At 38.9% G+C, this 8,886-nt stretch overlaps 2 pseudogenes; both read left to right on the forward strand.

Moving 5' to 3' along the window:
- The first annotated feature begins 104 nt into the window (after window positions 1–104).
- On the forward strand, window positions 105–1,036 carry LOC149241704 (uncharacterized; annotated as a pseudogene).
- A 4,014-nt stretch (window positions 1,037–5,050) lies between these two features.
- On the forward strand, window positions 5,051–7,006 carry LOC149241705 (serine/threonine-protein kinase VPS15 pseudogene; annotated as a pseudogene).
- Window positions 7,007–8,886: the final 1,880 nt, after the last annotated feature.

Below are 8,886 nucleotides of genomic sequence, written 5' to 3' on the forward strand. Positions count from 1 at the left end.
GCCTTGATCCTGCTAGACAGAGTAACGAATTTGTTGCAATTTGGATGCACGTGGTATTAAAGGAGAAATTCCAGCTTGGACCGTGGATTATTACAAAACCGTAGATGTACAGGTGGAATGTCGGCATTCTTATGGCAATCAAATTCATGTCGCCGATGGATTTTCTGGCAAAGTCTTCATTCAAAAGGCACGTTTAGTTTTCATTCAAATGATAAATGCTGAGCACACTGAAGATGAGAAATAGCAGATCGCAGTGGATTGTCCAAGGACTGTGCCAGATGTTACTTTCTTTTAGAAAATAGACATACAAACATCCCTGTCATTGTTATATATGCTCTTACATCTGGCATAGCAGGCTACATTGCAGCTCGAAATGGCGGTTCCCTTTATTCAAGGCAAAATTTAGTTTAAAAGCTAACTTTATTGAAAATTGGTTTTTATTCAAATGACAGATGGAAACATATTCTACCTGACTATAAGAAGATTAGACATTATGAAAGAAATATTCCACCAGGTCATGTCAGCTACTGGAACATGACACCAAAAGAACAGATGGACAAGAGACTACCAACTAATTATACCAAGGAACTATATGATGCAATGAATAAACATTTTAGCCAGAAAGGAAATGATGTTGGAGATATGATTATTGATACATCTGCATCAGATCATGGAAACATTTGACGATTGCCTTATACCTGCAAAGAATGTGATAATGCATGAAGATACAATGCCTGAGACAACACTTTAGGGCCCTAGTGATACCTATACTGATAGAGATAAACAATATCCAAGGAAAAAGCGAAAATCATCATCAAAAACAGCTGGCATTAAGGCAACCTTGTCTGAAAACAATAAGATGATCATTTCAAACCTTAAGATGGCTGAGGAGAGGCGGATGAAACATCATGAAAAATATTGTAATCTATTTGAATGGAGAATGGAGATGGATGAGAAATATCTGAACCACCATGCAATGAATGTGCAACGGATGATCAATGTTGAGGAGCAAAAGGTGAAGAGCCAGAAACCGTAAAGCCTAAATTAAAACGCAAAATACTTACCATAGCAGAAAGATAGGAAACCGGCGGTCTATTTTTGACTGTAGTTGCAAAACAAAGGGTCTATGTTCCACATTCTGTCTTTTAATTGGTTATCAACAAACGAAATGTAACGCTGCTCCTTTTTGGAGCAGACTTTTCCTATTCTCATGATTTTAGGTGAAACGGTCCCTATTCTCATCGATCTGTTTTCCCATTCCTAAGTCTATTTATTCTATGAAAATTTATGTGTAAAGGGTTGTGAGTTCTGGGAAATGGTGGAGGAATAACTCAGCGTTTGGCTGTACTGATTGACAGAGAAATAATTAAATGGTGCAGCTCTGATTTATAAGATTCTTGTGGTATGAGTTTCGACATGTGTTTTTCTCTCTGTTTCATATGTATCTTGTGATGTTTTGCAGTTCATTCATGCTCCTTTCTAGCTGAATACTTTTAAGTGAGAAAGGTAGAATTCAATCATTGCTCTGCCTTGAGGAAGTGTTCAGTCTTTATGTGTTTTCTTCTGTCTGGAAAGGATTCATACATTAATGACCTTTTCAGCTTTCTTAAACAGTCTTTTCACCCCATTTAGTTTCATTTCGATTGCTAAATCTCATGCTTATCTCGCCTTATGAAATATCCCGTGCCTTTGGTTAAATCTTTGCTCATGCTGTCTTGGTCCCATTCAGCCGAACAACTTAATCATTAAATCAAATATCCCTCATTCAAATTCATTTTACTAGCCTAAATCAGTTCCCATTTTAAGTCATCTCGCACCCTATTGCTCATTTTATCGAGATTGACTGGAGAGAGCCCTCTCCTGTCCTCGTATGGCTAGCTACGAGGCTGAGCTTGGTTTGATGTTTCGTCCAGTTTTGCCTTCTTCAGCGTGAGGCAGATTCGAGCGCTAACATAGTGTCAACTCCGCTAGGGATCAAACGGTTTGCTTGTAGATTGTCTTGCCCCAGGACATATCTCAAGTTCAGATCTGATGGTTGATGGTGAAAAATGATCAGACATAAGAAGACGGCTGAAATCATTCACCTGGCGACTCCTTTCACTGAAGAATCCAGCAATTAATCCTTCATGGTGACTCCACTGCAGAGAGATCAATAGTGGTAAGATTTTCAAGATGGATCGGATTGCAATAAGATACGCTCCCATGAGCCTTGATCACATCCCTAGTTTTCCAAATAAAATGCCCAAGGTAGATTGGTCAAAGAATTTGCCTGTGTTCATAAATGTGGAAGGTAATGACGATGCTCTTCATCTGGTGAAATTTCATATTCACGTGCATAAATTTAAGATCGATTTTCTTGAAGACTGTTTGATGAAAATATTTATGGCTACTCTGGAAGACGAAGCCCGGTCTTGGTATGAAAGTTTGCCACCTGCTTCCATTTATTATCTAAAGGATTTTCATTCCATATTCTTTGAGAAGTATAAAGAATCTTATCCATCATTAAATTTAGTTCATGATTGTTGCAAGCATGCTTATGGTTTTATTGAGAGCCTTGAGAAATACTATGAGGATGATAATTTTATGGACGAAGAAATCATGGAAGCATTGTATGAAAATCCGTTTTAGCAGCCTACAAAACTCTTAGTGGAAACTTTGCAGCAGGATCAAAATCAGCATGTTAAAGATTTCCATATGACTAAAAATGATGAAAAAAGAAGCACTATTTCAGATCTGGTTGAAATAAACGATGATACGCGGGAAAATGATGTTCCAACCTCCGAAAATGATGATGATACACCAGATTGAGAGACGGATTGTGATGAGGAAAACATGTTGTTCCGGATCTCATAGAAGAGAATTGCATTGTTGAGGCTGCCGCAAATGAAGAAGACAGAGTTACAGGCCTAACTGCCCTCATCTCATCAGAACACAGCCTTCCTACCAAGGTAATCCAGTCAATTCATGAACAGCAAGAGGATATCTTTGTTGAAGTAGTGAAAAAGTTTCTCTGGATGAATTTATGATAGATGATAGAGATGTCATGCTTGAGCTTCAAGAATCATCCAAAGTTGCTTTTTTCATGATTGATGAATGTGATGAATGCAATGAGAATCTGGCTATCATATCATGCCAAGACGATCAGAAATATATTTAGACTATAGCCGACCAGACCATTATGGATTCCATGTCAGAATCTTCTTCATATGTTTCATGTTTTGAAACGTTCTTTGAAGAGGAAACTTGCTCATCTACTTGTTCAGAATTTTTTGAAGACCAGGAATGTGCTCTTATTTATGAAGAAAAATCATAAGCAAGAGAAAAAAACATCTCGTTTTCTCAGCAGGAGGTGGCAATGGCAAATATTCACGTTTTTAAAGATCCTCTGGTAACTTTGTTGCAACCAGCAGTGAAGGTGATTATTGTAGTGTTCAGTGATGAATGAGATCAGGGTAAATTAGCTTTTTGGAGACCCAGTTACAAGCATCTATTGTTGACCAGAAGATCTGATAGGAAGAATCAGTCAAGAAGCCATCTTCTTGATTGGTTGCATTGGCATTTTGATATAGTCTGAGGATATATTGTCTTATAAGAAACACAGGTGGCCATGTACTGCCACCAAGCTTTAAGTTTTAAGTCCAGGTCTTTGCCATTTTGAGTTAGTTTGTTAGAGTCAAGTTTTTCAGTTATTTTAGTTTTCATTGAGACAATTTAAGTCGATTTTCAGTCAATAAATTGAGTCAAGTTGGTTTGTCGGAATAATCGACTCCATAGCCCAATGGACGAAGGCACTGTCTGCTCTCCCAAAGATCTGCTGTTCTTGGCACCTCCATGGAGTGGCAGCTGCCATCCCAATTGGAGCCAATGTTAGACTCAGTCTTGTCAGTCCTCTGTCAGAGTCAAATTCACCAAGGTTCATTTCTCGTCATTTGCAGTCATCAAACGCCATTTTGGTCAAAAAGAGTCATTTTAATTCTTGAGTCCAGGGTTTTGTCTCCAGAAGTGTGAAATAATGCCAGCAGGCCAGAGGGAGGATCAATAAGTTCTCATTTCAAGATTTCCATTAGCAATAATGCTCAAGGTTGATTCCTCTTCAAAACTCTGTTTTGAAGAGGGAATCGTCGAATCAATGGTTAGTAATAAGTTATTTTTAAAGTTTTCTGTCATGAAGAATTTCAAATACAGGCCTTGGTCACCTTATTATCTTCAGTAGCTTCAGCAACCCTGCAACAGATAAAAGAGACCAACCGATGTTCCACACCGTCTGATGTAAAGCTTTCATCAAAATTTATTTGGAGAAGGAAGGGAAATCACGCTTCATCTAGTAATCCAGATATCTCCATAAATAGTGCATATGCAAAGAAGAACGTTGAATTAAAGGCTGAGTGTCAAGAATATAACAACCTCCGTAATGTTGCCGAGCTCTCTTCGAGTTCTCCTGCTTTGTCTTCAAGAATGACTATTGATATGGCCAAGGCGTTTAAGGGATTGGCAAATAATAAGGCCTCAACTATTGTCGCTCAACCTCATGACTCTCCAAGTTTATTAGGAAAGTTAGGATCATCCTTGCATGTTAACAGTTTTGGACATGATTTGCCCATAGCTGGAGACAGAGTACCTTTGGATTTGAGCTTGAAGGTTAATATGCACCTAATTTCTCCCTCTTCACTTAACTAGGGCCATATGTTGAATAATACTAGTAAGTACATGGGGATGAAAGAATTCATGTTTCGGTTTGATTGTTCACATGATAAAGTACATGCAAACTACAATTCTTGCTCACAGTTCTCCCAATAGAAGGAGATTTCCTTTTGGAAAGCATTGCACTCGTGGGTGTACCCACAATCTATGTTAACATCATCTCTTATTTCTACTATGGCATTATCTGCTGCTCATGGAAGTGTTGCAGAGAGTGAGTTCCTATCAAAACAACAATGAACTTGGGAAGATTCATTTCGTTCTATATATTACATGTTTAGGAAAAAGACATGTGATATCTTTTATTTTTGCACTCAACAATTTATAGTCATGTTTGTGGGAGGTAGTTTAAATGCGAAAATGGAGAATACATATGCTGCATATCTCACAAGATCCACTCCTGGGCTTCGAGCATTTTCCAAAGAAGCGTGATGTAGGCTTCTCTATGCCTCTCTGTAGCAGGGAAGTGGAGCAAGGCTGGGGGCAGTTTTCATGGCACGGTGCATATACACAGGGGCACGGCACACACAGAGGGCGCGGCACACACAGAGCCACCCCTCAGTTCAATTTTTCAAAATGCGTGGCGCACACCCAGGGCGCGGCCGACTGGGTATGCTGCGCGACGCACAGGGCAGACAATCAAAACTTTTATCGTTTCTCTGCAAAAATGCAAATCACTCGGCCATTTCTCAATACGATTGAAAAGAAGTGGTTGGCATTCCAGATGCTATATGCTTTGAAACAGAGCCATGAGCATGGTGTTTGTCACAGTGATATAAAATGTGAAAATGTACTTGTGACCTCTTGGAGTTAGTTGTACCTTGCCGACTATGCATCTTTCAAGCCAACATATATACCTGATGATGATCCATCGGACTTCTGGAGGAAGACGTCGTTGTTATCTTGCACTAGAGTGCTTTTATGAACCAGGAAGTGAGGCTCGGATTGCTGCAGATGCTACTTTAAAGCCACCAATGGACATCGTTTCCTTGGGCTGTGTTATTTCAGAAACTTTTTCTTGAGGGGCAGTTACTGTTTGAAATATCCTAGCTGCTTGCTTACCGCAGAGGACAGTATGACCCAGGGCCACATACCTCAAACTGTGAAGGGATGGTATTAATAGCTTCCTTGCTATGTTCATGCCTTAGAAGTTTTACGCTTACACAATCAAGGAGGGGTGCTATACTGTTATTGCGAAACTGTTCATATTATATTGATGATGAGGCCCAGTTGCAGCATGTTCTTCCTTATATTGTCGCTATGCTTTCTGATTTAGCTGCTATTGTGCGGTGTGCTGCATTGGAAACTATCTTTGATGTATTATCATTAGTCCACGGGTTCCCCCCTAGTGATTCAAAGATATTTCCAGCGTATATTCTTCCTATGCTCTCAATGTTACCAGATGACCTTGAGGAGAGTGTCTACATTTGTTATGCTGAGAACATATATAAGATTGTTGCATCTGCTTCTCGTTTTCTAATAAGGTCACAGTTACTGAATGAAATGACCATTTTAGATCGATCAAATGTTTCTAATAAGGCCAAAAAAGTTCCATTTGGTCCATCTCAAGTTCCGGGGTCACAAACTCCTAGGTATCAAATAGAATAGCAGTGGCAATGCAGAACTTGCACAGTTACGGCAGACAATAGCTCAGGTTATACAAGATTTGGTGATGGGACCAAAAGCAGACAGCACTTATTCGGTGTGCATTACTGCAGCATGTAAAAGAAATATGTGGTTTCTTTGGACAGAAGCAATATAATGAATTTTTGTTACCAATTCTCCTGCTTTTCTAAATGGCCACGATAAACAGTTATAAGCTGTATTTTTTCAACAGATTATACATGTATGTTATTTTGTTGCCCAAATGAGTGTGGAGGAGTATCTTCTGCTTAATATTGAGCAGGCTCTCAACGAACATGTAGAAGAAATCATTGACAATGCATTGAAATGTTTGGCATTTCTTTCAAAAAAAAAATCACTTAGGAAAAGATTGTTTCTTGATGCGGTTTAGCGGGCTGCTCCTCTGCTTTGTCATCCAAGCCAATGGGTTAGGAGTTCAGCTGTTACATTTATTGCAGCAAGCAGTGGGAGTTTACACCCAGTTGATTCTCATGTTTATCTTTCACCAATTTTGCAGCCTTTCCTTCGTCGGGAGCCAACATCTTTAGACTCTGAGACTGATTTGTTGTCGTGTTTGAAGTCTCCAATGTCAAGAAAGGATTTCCATAACATCCTAGAAAAGGTCAAGAATTTGTAGTGTTCCGAAATTTTAGAAAGGGACAACAGCCACAGCAAACTTGGGTAGATTTCAGCTTCACCCAAAACAGTTGGGTTTGTTTCAATCTCGTCAAATACAGATGTTTCAAATAAAAGAATTCCTGAAAAGGGGCCTTCTGTTTCTCCGACATCTGCTGATTTGGCATTGACTAAAAGCTGGCCAGGGAAGAAGTTGGATTTAAATGCAAACATACTTTGTCTCAACATATGGAATGAAGTTATAATCTCAGTGAAAATATTTCAAGAAACTATGTGGCTATCTCCATTCTGGGCACGCAAAGGCTGCTCAGAGGGATAAAGTGCGCATAATCATACATCTTGATCCTGCTAGAGAGAGTAACGAATTTGTTGCGATTTGGATGCACGTGGTATTAAAGGAGAAATTGCAGCTTGGACCGTGGATTATTACAAAACCGTAGATGTATAGGTGGAATGTTGGCATTCTTATGGCAATCAAATTGATGTCGCCGATGGATTTTCTGGCAAAGTCTTCATTCAAAAGGCGCGTTTAGTTTTCATTCAAATGATAAATGCCGAGCGCACTGAAGATGAGAAAAAGCAGATCGCAGTGGATTGTCCAAGTACTGTGCCAGATGTTACTTTGTTTCAGCAAATAGACATACAAACATCCCTTTTTGTCATATATGCTCTTACATCTAGCATAGCAGGCTACATTGTAGCTAGAAATGGGGGTTCCCTTTATTCAAGGCGAAATTTAGTTTAAAAGCTAACTTTATTAAAAATTGGTTTTTATTCAAATGACAGATGGAAACATATTCTACCTGACTATAAGAAGATTAGACTTTATGAAAGAAATATTCCACCAGGCCATGTCAGGTACTAGAACATGACACCAAAAAGTAGATGGACAAGAGACTACCAACTAATTATACCAAGGAACTATATGATGCAATGAATAAACATTTTGGCCAGAAAGGAAATGATGTTGGAGATATGATTATTGATACATCCACATCAGATCATGGAAACATTTGACGATTGCCTTACACCTGCAAAGAATGTGATAATGCATGAAGATACAATGCCTGAGACAACACTTCAGGGCCCTGGTGATACCTCTACTGATAGAGATAAACAATATCCAAGGAAAAAGCGAAAATCATCATCAAAAACAGCTGGCATTAAGGCAACCTTGTCTAAAAACAATAAGATGATCATTTCAAATCTTAAGATGGCTGAGGAGAGGCGGATGAAACATCATGAAAAATATTGTAATCTGTTTGAACGGAGAATGGAGATGGATGAGAAATATTTGAACCACCATGCAATGAATGTGCAACGGATGATCAATGTTGAGGAGCAGAAGGTGAAGAGCCAGAAACCGTAAAGCCTAAATTAAAACACAAAATACTTACCACAGCAGAAAGATAGGAAACCGGCGGTCTATTTTTGACTGCAGTTGCAAAATCAAAGGGTCTATGTTCCACATTCTGTCTTTTAATTGGTTATCAACAAACGAAATGTAACGTTGCTCCTTTTTCGAGCGGACTTTTCCTATTCTCATGATTTTAGGTGAAACGGCCCTTATTCTCATCGATCTGTTTTCCCATTCCTAAGTCTATTTATTGTATGAAAATTTATGTGTAAAGGGTTGTGAGTTCTGGGAAACGGTGGAGGAATAACTCAGCGTTTGGCTGTACAGATTGACAGAGAAATAATTAAATGGTGCAGCTCTGATTTATAAGATTCTTGTGGTATGAGTTTTGGCATGTGTTTTTCTCTCTGTTTCATATGTATCTTGTGATGTTTTGCAGTTCATTCATGCTCCTATCCAGCTGAATACTTTTAAGTGAGAAAGGTAGAATTCAGTCATTGCTCTGCCTTGAGGAAGTGTTCAGTCTTTATGTGTTTTCTTCTATCTAGAAAGGATTCATACATTAATGCCCT

The sequence above is a fragment of the Pinus tabuliformis genome, chromosome 8 (genome assembly GCF_031772625.1).
Source record: "Pinus tabuliformis cultivar Carrire ecotype Pingquan chromosome 8, CPIR1, whole genome shotgun sequence".
NCBI lineage: Eukaryota > Viridiplantae > Streptophyta > Pinopsida > Pinales > Pinaceae > Pinus > Pinus tabuliformis.